The sequence below is a fragment of the Belonocnema kinseyi genome, chromosome 7 (assembly GCF_010883055.1).
Source record: "Belonocnema kinseyi isolate 2016_QV_RU_SX_M_011 chromosome 7, B_treatae_v1, whole genome shotgun sequence".
NCBI classification, from domain to species: Eukaryota; Metazoa; Arthropoda; class Insecta; order Hymenoptera; family Cynipidae; genus Belonocnema; species Belonocnema kinseyi.
In genome coordinates this window covers 139022026-139035299 of record NC_046663.1, presented here as the reverse complement: position 1 = coordinate 139035299, position 13274 = coordinate 139022026, and the positions used below count along the sequence as shown (strand labels likewise).

Here is a 13274-nt window from a genome sequence, read left to right as displayed (position 1 = left end):
TAAATGAATTAAACGAATAAGAATATAAGCAAAATCGACAAATGCAGTATATATATATTTTTTTAAATGCTCAACTGAATAACAGACAAGGAAGCTTGGTTTCCTTCTTCAATTGACTAGCTTTTTAAATCTTCAATAACTTTGGATCTAATTAAGATATTTATCGTTTTCTTTTTAATTTTGACATCATTTCTAGTGTTATTTTGGAATCCACTACAAAATATTAGAAACTTCAAAATAAATAAAATAGCGGTGATTTTTCTAAAAATATGAAAAGTTGCTTTAAAAAAACACAATAATATATTTTTTGCCAATTTCGTTTTAAATTTTTAGTTTCATAATGAAGATATCTTTGTGAGTTTGATGTGGGTTAAATAAGTTTTGTCGCCAGGAGAATTTTTTTCTTCATATAATCAGATTTTCTAATTCTTCTTGTAAACCAAAGATTTGAAAAATTTTTGATATAAAACTTTGTACGTTTAAAGAATTCTATAAAAACAAGCCTTTGCCGTTTTGCGATATGTTGCATCGTTTGCTCTTCGCTGTGTTCTGAAAGCATTTGTAAATTAGAAGCAGGGATTCTGGCACAATTGACAAAATAACAAATTAATATAAAATAACACTTTTGAAAGACTATTCCTTATTTTATTTGTACTAAAAAGAAATTATTGATAACATCAAAGTTTTACCACTAAAATTAATTTTCATGCTAATTTTGTAACTGAGTAAATATTTAATTCTATAATAGAAATTTCACACTCGGGTGCAATAAATAAAAAGAACATCAATTTTTCTTCACAGTGGATAAAGAAAAACGTATTACATTTTCATATTCTTACCGCACTTTCTTATCAAATAATTTTATACAATTAATCAATACTGATTGTAGGTTAAAATTAAACTGCGTCGATTAATTCTACGTAAAAATAACTCCAGGAATTAGAACTAAATTTTTATTTCTATCCAAGTATTTTTTTCTTCTTAAAATGTATAATATGCAAGTTTGTAGGATTATACATAAAAGTATTGTTATTATTTCGCAAAGATAGAAATTGAATTTCACCGATAAATATTATATAGTCTTTAATTGAAAGCCTTCCTTGTTAAATAGTCTTTAAATGAAATCTTCAAAAATGATATGAGGAAGCAGAGAGTAATTTCTTCCAGAGGAAGCACAGCTGTCAATATAAGTGGCCCCTCTGCGGCCAATTTTGTGTAGTTATCTCCATATACAGAATAGAATCAAACCAAATTTGATCATTTTTCTACATTATAAGGCATTATCTCTATAACATCAAACAATACCATGGCACCTCGCGTATATCCATCCTCGTAAAACAATATAATCGCGTTTTAAGACTATAATTTAAAACTATACATTTTTTTACATTTCTTACAAAATTGTTAGTCTTCTTAGAAATTTTAATAAATAATTTTTTTAATTTGTTTAAATTTCAATTCAAAAAACAAACATTTTGACGCAAACAATTAAAAAAAAAAACATTTTGAAAAGATAACAGATTTTTGATAATCGAAAATGACTATTGCTGAAAAGGTGTTACGCTTTAATATAAATTAAAATTTCTATTGACTTTTTGAAATGAAAAATTATCCGAAGGCGTCGAAATGAGGTCAAATATGTTTAATTTTCCGAATTTAATAAAATTTCGCTGTGGGTACGAAAATTATGCTCTATGTCAAGCAAGGGGCCGCGTATAAATAACGCAAACTTTTGTTCTGAAGTTTTAAACACGTGTCCACTTTGTTATAAGGTCCATAAATTTTACCCTCCCCCGCCCTCATCTTAAATAATTTTTGCCAACTACATTTTATTGTGAATCTAGCGGTAATCCAAAAATTGCACAAGCCGATTTGGGGTAAGGGAGGATTTAGTACAAAACTTCCTACCAAAAAAGATAAATTCTAAATACACATTTAATTAGTTTATATTGCAACGAAATAAAGATTTTCATTTTTAATTTAAAAATAGTTGAATTGAATCAAAAAGACGAACTTTCAATAAAATATTTCAAACTTCAACTAAAACAGATTCATTGTCAACCAAAAAATTTTCTTTTGCAACAATAAAGGTTAAATATGCACAAAAAGAGAAAAATTTTCAAATTAAACAAAAAAAATTTTCAAAAAGGGTTAAATTTCCAACCAAGAAAATGACTAAACAGTTGAATATTATACCAAATTGTACAATTTTCAAGCCAAAACGAAAATTTTCTACAAAACAGTTGAATTATTCAGAAAGTGATTTAATTTTCAACAAAAAAATATTAATAAGAACAAATTTTCAACATAGTAGTTCAATTTTCAACTAAATACATAAATTTGTAGCCATATAGTTAAATTTTCAAGCAAAATTAATGTTCTACCAAAAAATATGAATGCCATGTGGAAATCGGTCCAGTTTACCCCAACTTCTAATTGGGCCCTAACTGGGCAGCCCAGGTAACAAAAAAGTAAATTAATTGAAAGATTTTTTTAATTATATGAATAAGTGGATGCAATGCCACCCGAATCCTAAAACTTCCGATTGTTTTCTGTATCCATAGCTTTCTTTGCAGCTTCTCGTTGAGCAAGAAACTATTCTTTTTCTAAATACATTTCATATGATCAATAGGCACCTCGTGAAAGCTTGATTAAATCATCTTTCATGGGTACCTTATATACCATTTTGTTATATTTTTTACACTATCCACGATAAACAATTTCGCGTTGAGAGCTCTTTCAGTAATTCTACTTTTGTCTTCAGTTAGGATTTGAGAAGATAGCGAGAAGCCTCTTTAGACGTGGACGTTCCCATGAGTGATAGCCAGAGCGTTTTGTCCGAATCGTTTGATTTCTGGATACTTAGAATTTAACAGTTAAAACTAAACGCGCAATTATTCAAATGCAGTAGGAGACCAGTCATCAGTGAATAAACTCCAAGGCACTGCAATTTGTAATTTTGAATATAATTTCACTTTGTCAACTGAAAAAAGGTGACATAAAATGAGAAGCCCCAAAATAGGCGAAGAAGGTGACGAATTCCTAAAATAGGTAACACTCTGTGATGACTGTAGATGTACACGAAAATCACAGGCAATCTCTGAATTCGACCTTCATGCCATTTCTGAAGCTTTATCAAATGCGTATTCAGCTTTCGTTTATTCGCTTTAGTTGAATATGTATTAATTCCTCGTTTGCAGTTATGTGGGGCTGCTTTGCTAACTAAGACACTGAAATTCACCATAGAAACTATGTCGTTGGATAATATACCAGTTTACTGTCACACATATTCTGTCAGTTTTGGCTTGGCTAGGAAAACATCCTTACAATTGGCCTGCGTTTGTGGCCAGTAGAATTTCTCTAATTCATGAGAAAGTACCTCGCGCCAAATGGCGATACATTTATTAAAGATAATCCCACTGACTGCGCTATTTGGGGACTATTACTCTCAAAATTACTCAGGCATTCCTTGTGGTGGCATGGCCCACATTGGTGAGCTTTGCAATCCTCAAAATGACCTGGTTATCGCAACGCAAACCCTCGGAATTAAATTTAAAACAGCGGGCACCAAAAGTCTATTCAACTTGTGGTTTACATTCTCCTCTTGGTCAAAATTGCTTGTCGTAACAGCTTATTGTAAGAGATTTATGGATGCCTTTGTCTATAAGCACTGAAAAATTACTAAGCCTAAACTTCTATTTTCAACTATGTCTCTTTATGTGATTAAAATCCAAAAAGCTTTGATATTTTGGATTAAATGTGTGCCAGAAAATTCCTTTCCTCTTGAGATAAAAGCCTAAAACCAAGAATATTGGTTCTTATAAAGTTTCGAATTTCCAAATCCCCTCTACTTGTAGGCAGTCAAATTTTAAAAAGAAAAAACTCGATGTTAAAAAGTGCAACCTTACATACGCTCAGACAGCGTTACTGGATTTTACGAGCTTCATATTTGGTTAGCCGATTGATCAAAGGTTACCTTGTGTGCACACGTGAAAAGCGGCTCTTTCTGAACAGTTTATGGAGGAATTACCTGCATTTCGAGTCACCCTAAATCGACCATTCACACTCTGATGTGAATTATGCAGGCCCATTTGAAGGATGAAAATTCAAATGTGTATAAGAGCATATTTTTCAAAATCGGTTTTTTTTTCTCCAATCTTTTATCTACAATCGGAGGCTGTTATTTTGCCCTTAAAAGCAGTGCAAAATTCGAAATAGTTTTCCTTTGAGAATTATTTTAAAATCGCGTATTGGGAAGTCGAGGCATATTGGAAATTCAAAACTATATAAAAGCTAATGGAACCTAATGGAAGTTCCATGTTCTAACAGTAACTTCCGAAGTTCTATAGCATGTACGTTTCATATAATAAACCGAAACATCGCAATATTATGGGTCGATCGGACATTCATTTTATTAAATATTAATTTCCACAATGCATAATGCTGTAAATAATATAATATTCGTAAAAATTTTTTTGAATAAATCGAAAACTAATTTTTTTCCCTTAAATTTCTATGCATTTTAGTACATGCGTTTTAAAGTTCCATTGCGAGCGCCCGATATAACGTGATCATTATTGGTTCTTATAAAGTTTTGAATTTCCAGGCCCCCTCTACTTATACGTAGTCAAATTTAAAAAGACTCTATTTTTCGTAATTTTAATCGAAAGTGCTTACAATTTTCAGACATTATATATTTTATGATAATCTACTAATAATATTTCACAAATTTTAAAATATTGAAAAATGTCAGAATCCAAAAGTTTTTCCTCCGGTTCAGAAAATTTCAAAAATGGCTCTTATACACTTTTGAATTTTCACCCTACATTTATTGTTCGCTTTGCTCCCGACAGAAAAAGTTACAAAAGTTAGGTAGCACTTTTCGTTAATTTTTTTACGCGAGCTGTCCATTTAGAACTTGTTTCTGATTATTATTCGTCGGACGCTTTTCTCGCCGCCTTCCAACGATTTTCTTCAAGATGAAAAAGACCTGTACACTTGTACAGTAATGATGGTACGACATTCCATGGTGCTGACCAGGAATGAAAAAATTACCTTTCGAATCTTAGACTAGATACTAATTTGCATGAGGTTGCAATTCAGGGTACTTCTTGGCATTTCACATATCCTTTCGCCCCTCATTTCGAGGGTTTGTGGGAGGCTGGAGTTCAGAGTCTTAAACACCATCTAAAAAGAATTGTAGATGCTCATACTCTTATCTACGTAAAGTTTTATACTCTGCATACTCGTATATAAGCATCCCTCAATTCCCGTCCTATTGCCCCTCTTTCGCATGATCCTGAATACTTTTCCTATTTAACACCTAGATATTTTCTGATTGGAGCCCCTTTGACCATTGTTTCATAACCGTCATTGGCATTTACTTCGGTACATCAGTTAAATCGATGGCAGTTAGTACAACAAATTTCTGAGATTTACTGGAGAAGACAGGCTGTTGATTATTTTAAGTATTTAGAAAAACGCTATAAATGGTTCCACAAAGAGGTAAATCTTGTGATCGGTGATACCGTTCTTGTAAAGCATGATACGTTACTGCCCTCTTGATGGTTATTAGGTCGTGTAGTTAAATGCTAAACAGAAAACAGCCAGTTCGGAATACGAACCTCAGATTACTCAGATTAGTCAGATTAGTCTGCCGAAAAAATAGCATAAAAATGAGTAGGATGTAACCTACTCATTTTTATACTATTTCTTCAGCAGGTGGCATTTCTGTTGCATCGGGCTGTATGTTTAAAGTTGTAATGTTTCGTGGTTATGAGAGTTACTGCGAATAAAAATACCATTTACCTACATCATCAATTTCAAAAACCTATTTTCTATTTCCTCAGTATTTAAAGTAAGATGAAGGAGTGGGCAAAGGAGCGTTTCGGCACAAAGCAGCGGATGAGGCTGTTGATACACTTGGCCTTGACTTGCTCACTCCTGAAGGCGCGGATTAAAAAAGCACAGGAGAAAAAATTCTACGAACAGCTCCGCGACACAAGGACGCACGGAATCTTTCACAGAAATGTGAAGGATCAGTTGATGTGTGAGCCAACGTTTACAATCATCAAACCGCTCGGATAAATGTCGGGCATAGAGGGTTTCATTTTGGCGTGTCAAGACGGTCATTTCTACTCTAGAATACCGTCGGAACTAAGAGTTCTTTTTTACCATCTCTGTCACTTTACGGCATTAACCCTAATACCGCTCTGCCAAACGCTCCTAGTTAAATAAGTCAATTATCGTAAATAAAAAGTGCCACATATACTGGAATTTAATATTCTCACCAATTGTTTCTGCTGTGCACTCGAAGTTTGGCATATTTTTCCTTGACTTCGAGACAAACCATGCTAGTTATTAAATTTTCACCACCAGCCAACAAAAACATCACAGCCAATGCGAATAAAGAGAAAGCGCGGTATAAAGAACTTATAAGACAGTTGCGACAGTTATACCCGAAATATTTTGTTAAGCCAATCGTCCTGATCATCGGTTCTCTTGGAGGTTCCAAGATTTAATTGGTTAAACATTCCTGCATGTCAATGAAATGCTAATGCTCTTGCGACGAAAATGCACAATACCGCGATTTCCGCAAAAAGATATACTATTTCAACTGCCATCTATCAAAATGACACCGGCTTCAAGAGGAACCGCGGTAAACCAAACCTATCGCCACGTCTTACGGCCGTGAAACCCTCGTGCTCTTGAGGCACGAAACGACCCAAGTATGAGAACTTTCTGCATCCATCTCACAAGTGCCTTGGCATATTTTTGACACGCAGGTATGGCTTTAAGGTAATGAACCAGTGATAGTTTCGCTCTTCCAAGAGCACCGATCACAAGAAGAATTACTTTTATTCAATATTTTCGGTACAATCTTTGCAGCTCCCTTTTAAGGTCTTGGTACATCTCCCCCTTCTCCTTGGGACTGATGTTGTAGTCGGCCAAAGCCGAGCATTCGATCACGAATGCAATTTGTTTCTCGAAGACTTGGAGCACGATGTTAGAGCTCGAGGGTGCAATGGAGACTGCCGTCCAAAAATCGTTGTTCCAAAAAAATTGGCACTCCTCGTTGTGGACAATTAACTTTTCTCCCTTGGAGCGCTCGGTAGGGCAGGTTCGCAGCGAACATCGTAAGAGAAACGAAGATGGTAATAAAGCAATCTTACGGCCGCGTTATATATGTAAAGATGAGTAATTTCCGCGTGATTGGGACACCCGGATAGTATGTGAACTAGGTACACAACATGTGCATGACATGCTATGTATCTGCTGCGAAAAAAGTTCTTCACTGATGTTAAGTCCTGAATTTGGATTCGGGGCACGCCCATGTATTTATAGGTCTCTCCAGTGTCAAGATGTGTGATAACACTTATACACAAAAGCTCAGGTTCATTGGGAACGCCACTAAGTTTTCCTTTCTGCATATTGCTCCACAAGCATAAACCTTTATGCCATCCACATAAAATACATGAGTGACCTGATTCTCGCAATTATTCATGTCGTCATTCTGATCCTCGTCCAAAACCCTCAAACTTTTGTCTGAAATACTTCTTTCGGAAACGCATATTTTCGCTGATAAGGGGGAGGGAGCTGATACTTTTTTATGACCCTGTATATACGTCGCATAATAATAACTAGCAGATTGACATAGTATTGTCTTCATGTCTCTCTGGATCTTAAATCTGCATTCTATATGCATCGGTTTGTTTTCCAAATCATAATTATGAAGTAGAAACTTAAAATGCCTTTTGTCAGTCGCACATTGGATTTTCGACAATCAATCGACGAGCCGATCGAATCGAAAAAAAACCGAGCCGATCGTAGCACGGATCGAATGTCGGATTTTCGACATTCAATCGACTCATAATGGAAGGAAATACACTTTTTTCGTTCAAAAATGTCCAGAACCTTCCATTTTGGTACGATTTTGAATTTTCTTCTTTTTTTAAAATTAAAGTTCATTAAATTCTAAAGATCCTGGCGCTCCGAACTTTCGTCTCCTCTATTTGTTTATTAATCATTTTTCCACCCACAGTAGGGGAAAACTGAAATTTTGTACATGACAATTTTTTACGCTTTAATAACTTATCAGGAAAATTTTATATTGTCCTAAATAAATGTTTATGGACTTATAGAATACAAATAATTTGTTGATTATTCCATTTATTTGTTATAAACAAATTTTACAAACAAATTGATCAATAGTCTTATTATTAGTAAACAATTTGCTTCTAAAAGTGCTTAATATTAATGCAGGAATGACACTGAAATACAAAATTAATTTAAAAGTTTCTAATAACCATTGTTAAAAACAATTCTTGTGGCAAAATATGGAAATTAGAATTTTTTTAAATTATAATTTCCTTCAATTGCCATGACGACTTGAGATATTCCTTAAAATAATTAATTTTTCATAAAATATAACAATTAAATTTTGTTTAACAAATTGGATCAATAAATTCTAAATCTTGGCCCCTTCGCTTAGAAATATATTTTTTTGCACAAGAAATGTTTTAAGCTAAGAACGTTTCTTTGATGACCAGAATGGGTACATATATTCTCAGTCTATTGCGATTGAAAAGCCGACTTTTTCCAAGTGAAACTGCCAACATTTAAAATTTGTTTATCTAAATTGCTTATAAACATTTAAATTGTTATATTTTACTAAATATAACCAAAGATACATTTTTTAGGAATATCCGTAGCCATTCTGGCGATTAAAGAAAAAGAAAATGTCATGAAACCTAATATTTGAAGATTTTGTTACGATAATTATTTATAACAATTGTTATTTTTAACTTCTCAAATATTTTTGTGACTAGCAGTCATTCGTACAACAGCTTAAAACATTTCCAGTGCGAAAACTTTTTTTCTATGCGAAAGGGTCAAAATTTTTAATGTGTTTATATAATTTGTTTAAAGATATCCCGTATGCTGCTTAAAGAAATTAAACTCCTTAGCAGCTAAGGCTTCTAGTGGTGCTAAGTTTAATTGGGTTTTACAATTAAGGGAGTTTTTCTGCGTGTGTAACTCTGTTCATTTATGGCCGGGACTGGACGCAAAAGCCTTAAAAAAGAATAAAGAAACAATCTTACATAATTTTTCAGCCCATTTAAAGTGTTCAGATTATGGTAGAGAACTAGGTTCTGGTAGTTTACAGGTGTTTCCACACTTGCCATTGGTACCAGGCATTCAATCTTATCTTACTTTTCGCACTCTGCTTGGATTTATCAAATAATATGTTAATTATTGTATATTTTCCACTTTATTGTAATAGTCAAAGACCACGAAACAAATTATATTCTAAATAAAAAATATATATATAATTTGTTCATAAAAATCTAAATTGTTATATTTTATCAAATATTAATAAATATTGATTATTTTTAGGAATACCTTAAGCTGTTCTGGCGATTCTAGGAAATTATCATTTTAAAAATCTCAAATTTTAATATTTTGCCATAAGAATTGTTTATACCAATGGTTATTATAAACTTTTCAATAAGTTTTGCAATTAAATGTCATTTCTACTATAATGTGAAGCACTTTTAGCAAACAGACATTTTTTTAACGATAATAAGACTATTTGCTCATTTCTTCATAAAATTTGTTTATAACAAATAAATGGAATATGAACGAATTATTTGTATTCTATGAATCCCAGACATTCATTTAAGACAATATAAAGTTTTGCCGATTAGTTATTAAAGCGTAAAATATTGTAATGCACAAGATTTCAGTTTTTCCATAATTTGAGTGGAAAGATTATTAAATAATAAAGCAAATTCAAAATCGGACCAAAATTGAAGGCTCTGGATATTTTTTAACGAAAAAAGTGCATTTCCTCTCACTGTTCGACGGCTCGATAGAATCAAAAAATTCGAACCGACGACAGCGCGCGTAAAATTTCAGATTTCGACATTCGAGTGACGGGCCGATCGAATCGAAAAATTCCACCCGACGACTGCGCTCGTCGAAGTTCGGTTTTCAACATTCGAGCGAAGGGCCGATCGAATCGAAAAATTCAGACCGACGACAGTGGTCGTCGCAGTTCGGATTTCGACATTTGAGCGACAGGCCAATCTAATCGAAAAATTCTATTCGAACGTGGCACGAATCGAATTCGGTTTTTCGACATTTAAAGTGCGTACAATGCCGGTTCGAAATCGGATAGAATTTTGTTGCACACGTCTAATACACAATGAAAAATTAAATATTTAACTATTTTAAAAAAATCAATACTTAGTACAAAATTGACTTTCGAATAGCCTTTGAACTCATTGTAGGAAACTTTGAAGCAAAATTAATTCCTGAAGACGATTCGAAAAATAATTTGTCTTTTAAATAACTTTAAATGAAATTTAAGATCAACAGTCATTTTTTTAGTTATTTTCAAAATAATTCATTAATGATTCTTCGGAGAACAAATGTATCTGTAAGTCGCCAATGAATATAATTTTTATTTATTCAGGGAAAATGAATATTAAAAGTAGTTTTGGAAAAAGGAATTTAAATTACAGTTTATTCAGTAAAGATAATTCTAGCATTTATCAAGTTTATCATCACAATTAATCACCTATATTCTTAAAATTAGAAAAATAAATAAAACTTTGGCACTATAAAAACGAGAAAACCGAGAAAAAAATGCAAGACAGTTCTATTAGGAATGAAAACATAAAAATGTTACACCTTAAATTGACTTTTTTTATTTCCTAACTTATTTTCACACAAAGCACCACATCGAGATGAAAATGTGGTCCTAAATATTAATAATTATGAAAAAAGAAAAAAAAAATTTTTTTACAATTATAAAAATGTAGGACCAGACTTACCTTTCTTTTTGCTCCTAATTCTGTATCCCAAATTTTCAACTCAATGTGGCACTTCGTGTGAAAATAAGTTAGAAAACAAAATAAGTGTCGGTAATCTCATCACATGGTCTTAAATTAATTTAAAATATATGACTAAGTAAAGTTGATCTGAATTTAAAGAGGATAAAATCTGAATCATCGAATAACTCATGTTGAATAAACAATTACGTATTCAAGCGTGTAAAAAAATTACACTTATATTCAATTTATCTACTTAAGGGGAAACGGTAGGTTTCACTGAGCACGAAAATGACTGCAGTGACATCTATAAAAAAATCGGAAATACAGCCTAGTGCCCCCTGGCTAATATAATTACAAACTCATACCCGAAAATCGGTAGTATTCCGTTTGTAAAATGTTTGACCTGTCAGGGGGAGAAACTTAGCAACGAGAGAGACAAAAAATCTCCAACTTTTTTTATTGCACCCTCGCCTTTGGTTCTAGTTACTGTTACTCGGCTTACCTGCTCAGCTGCAGGGAAATATGGACATTTGACAAAGATTTAATCCCATAAAAAGAAAATATTCTTAAAATTGAATATAAATAATTAAATAATCTTGTTATTCATAAATGTTACTTTTATAACTTCAGACATAGGTAAAATACTGAATGTAAAGAAAAATACCTAAGAACATACCCAGAGTGTCTAGCGTTTGTGGAAACAAATTTCAGGACTTTTCCAAATTTTTCACACAAAAATTCATTTGTTTGGGTGCCTTTCTAAAAATGAATCACATGCGAAATTTATCATACGCCCCCAAAATCCGATTTTATGACCACAAACCATTTTCTCATAATTGTTCATTTTACCACTGTGAAAAATCACAAAGCTGAAATCGAAAATATTTGTAAGTTTTCCTTTTATTTATTCGTTTAACTTTAGCGAATATAATGACATTTTTACTATCTAATAATTTGTTGTTCTTAATATGATTAAAGTGAGTTGAATTCCGTGTATAACCATCTCTTTTTGAATGATTAATTTTCTACATATATTTTCAAATGAATAGTTTTATCTTCAACTAAAAAAGATCATTTTTCAGTAAATAAATAATTTAAAAAAATAGTTGAATTTTCAAGAAAATATGAATTTTTAACAAAGGAGGTCAAATTTTAATTTAAAAAAACACGAATTTTCAACCTGCAAGACGAATTTTCAACAAAGCAGTTGAATTGCCAGCCCTGAAGTAATAATTTTTTATCAAAAAGACAAACCTTTAACAAAATAGTTTAATTTCGAACCAAAGAGAAGAATTTTAAATACCAATAATGAATCATTAATCAAACAGTTGCAGTTTAACCAATAAAGAAGAAATTTCGATCCAAAAAATGAGCTTTCTACCAATAAATACGAAGTTCTTACTAAAACAGATCCATTTTCAACAAACAATGGAAAACTAACATATTCAGGTAGAAGTTAAATTAAAATAAAAAAACGAATTTTCCACAAAATATTTAAATGTTCAACCATAGATTTGAACCGTAAAGCAAAAAAATTAATTTCTAACAAAGTAGTTAAACTTTTACCCAATTATTTGAATTTTCATTGTAAAAAAAAAACAATTTTCAGCCAAAAATTGACTAGTTAAATTTTAAATTAAAAAAAAAAATAATTTTCTAAACAAAAATTAATTTTTAACGAATAATATAAAAGTGGATATATCAAACACAAAGGATTACTTCTTCATAAAATTGTTGATTTTGCAACCTTATAATGAAATGCTTAACTAAAAGTATAATCGTCAGGAAGAAACAACTGACGAAAATTAATATTAATAAAAGGCAAATAACTTACTAACAAAACATTATATCAGGGTAATCCTATTCTTCATTTTCAGTGTCAAAAGAATACAACAATTTTATCGAAATTCCTAGAAAAACTAAAAATTAATTTCTTGTGGAAAAATTATTTTGAAAAATATTGAATTTTTTTTTTTTAATTTTTAAAATAAAATAGGGAAGATTTTGAAGTATTTTTTCTAATTTTGCCAGATTTTCAAAAAATTGCAGGAAAAATTTAAGTCCCAAGAAATTAACCAAATTTGCAATATATTCCTGGAAAATTGTTTAATGATTTTTTTTCATTAGAATAAGAATAAAAACATATTTGTTAAATATGACCCACATACCTGTGTTTTATACACATACAAAAAAAACAATGTGTACAATTTCGACCCAGAAGTTAGCTATGCATATACGAGGGTGAAACAAATATTAACCGGAATTCTTTTTTAATATTTATTTATTTATAAAACAATACAAAAATACTATTGATTATTTTTCTACATAGTCTCCTGGAAGCTTGTTAATTCCTTGCTCGTAGAAACTTTGAGGTCGATTCATCAACCAATTGCGCACGAATTCCTCAACATCTTGATCGTTGTCAAATCGCAATCC

The 13274-nt window shown here is 31.7% G+C and overlaps 1 protein-coding gene across 1 annotated transcript in view; it reads right to left on the bottom strand.

The window, feature by feature from the left end:
• LOC117176693 (striatin-4) overlaps positions 1 to 13274 on the bottom strand; it is a 292342-nt gene that overhangs the window by 182774 nt on the left and 96294 nt on the right. The gene's annotated exons all lie outside the window — the stretch shown is intronic.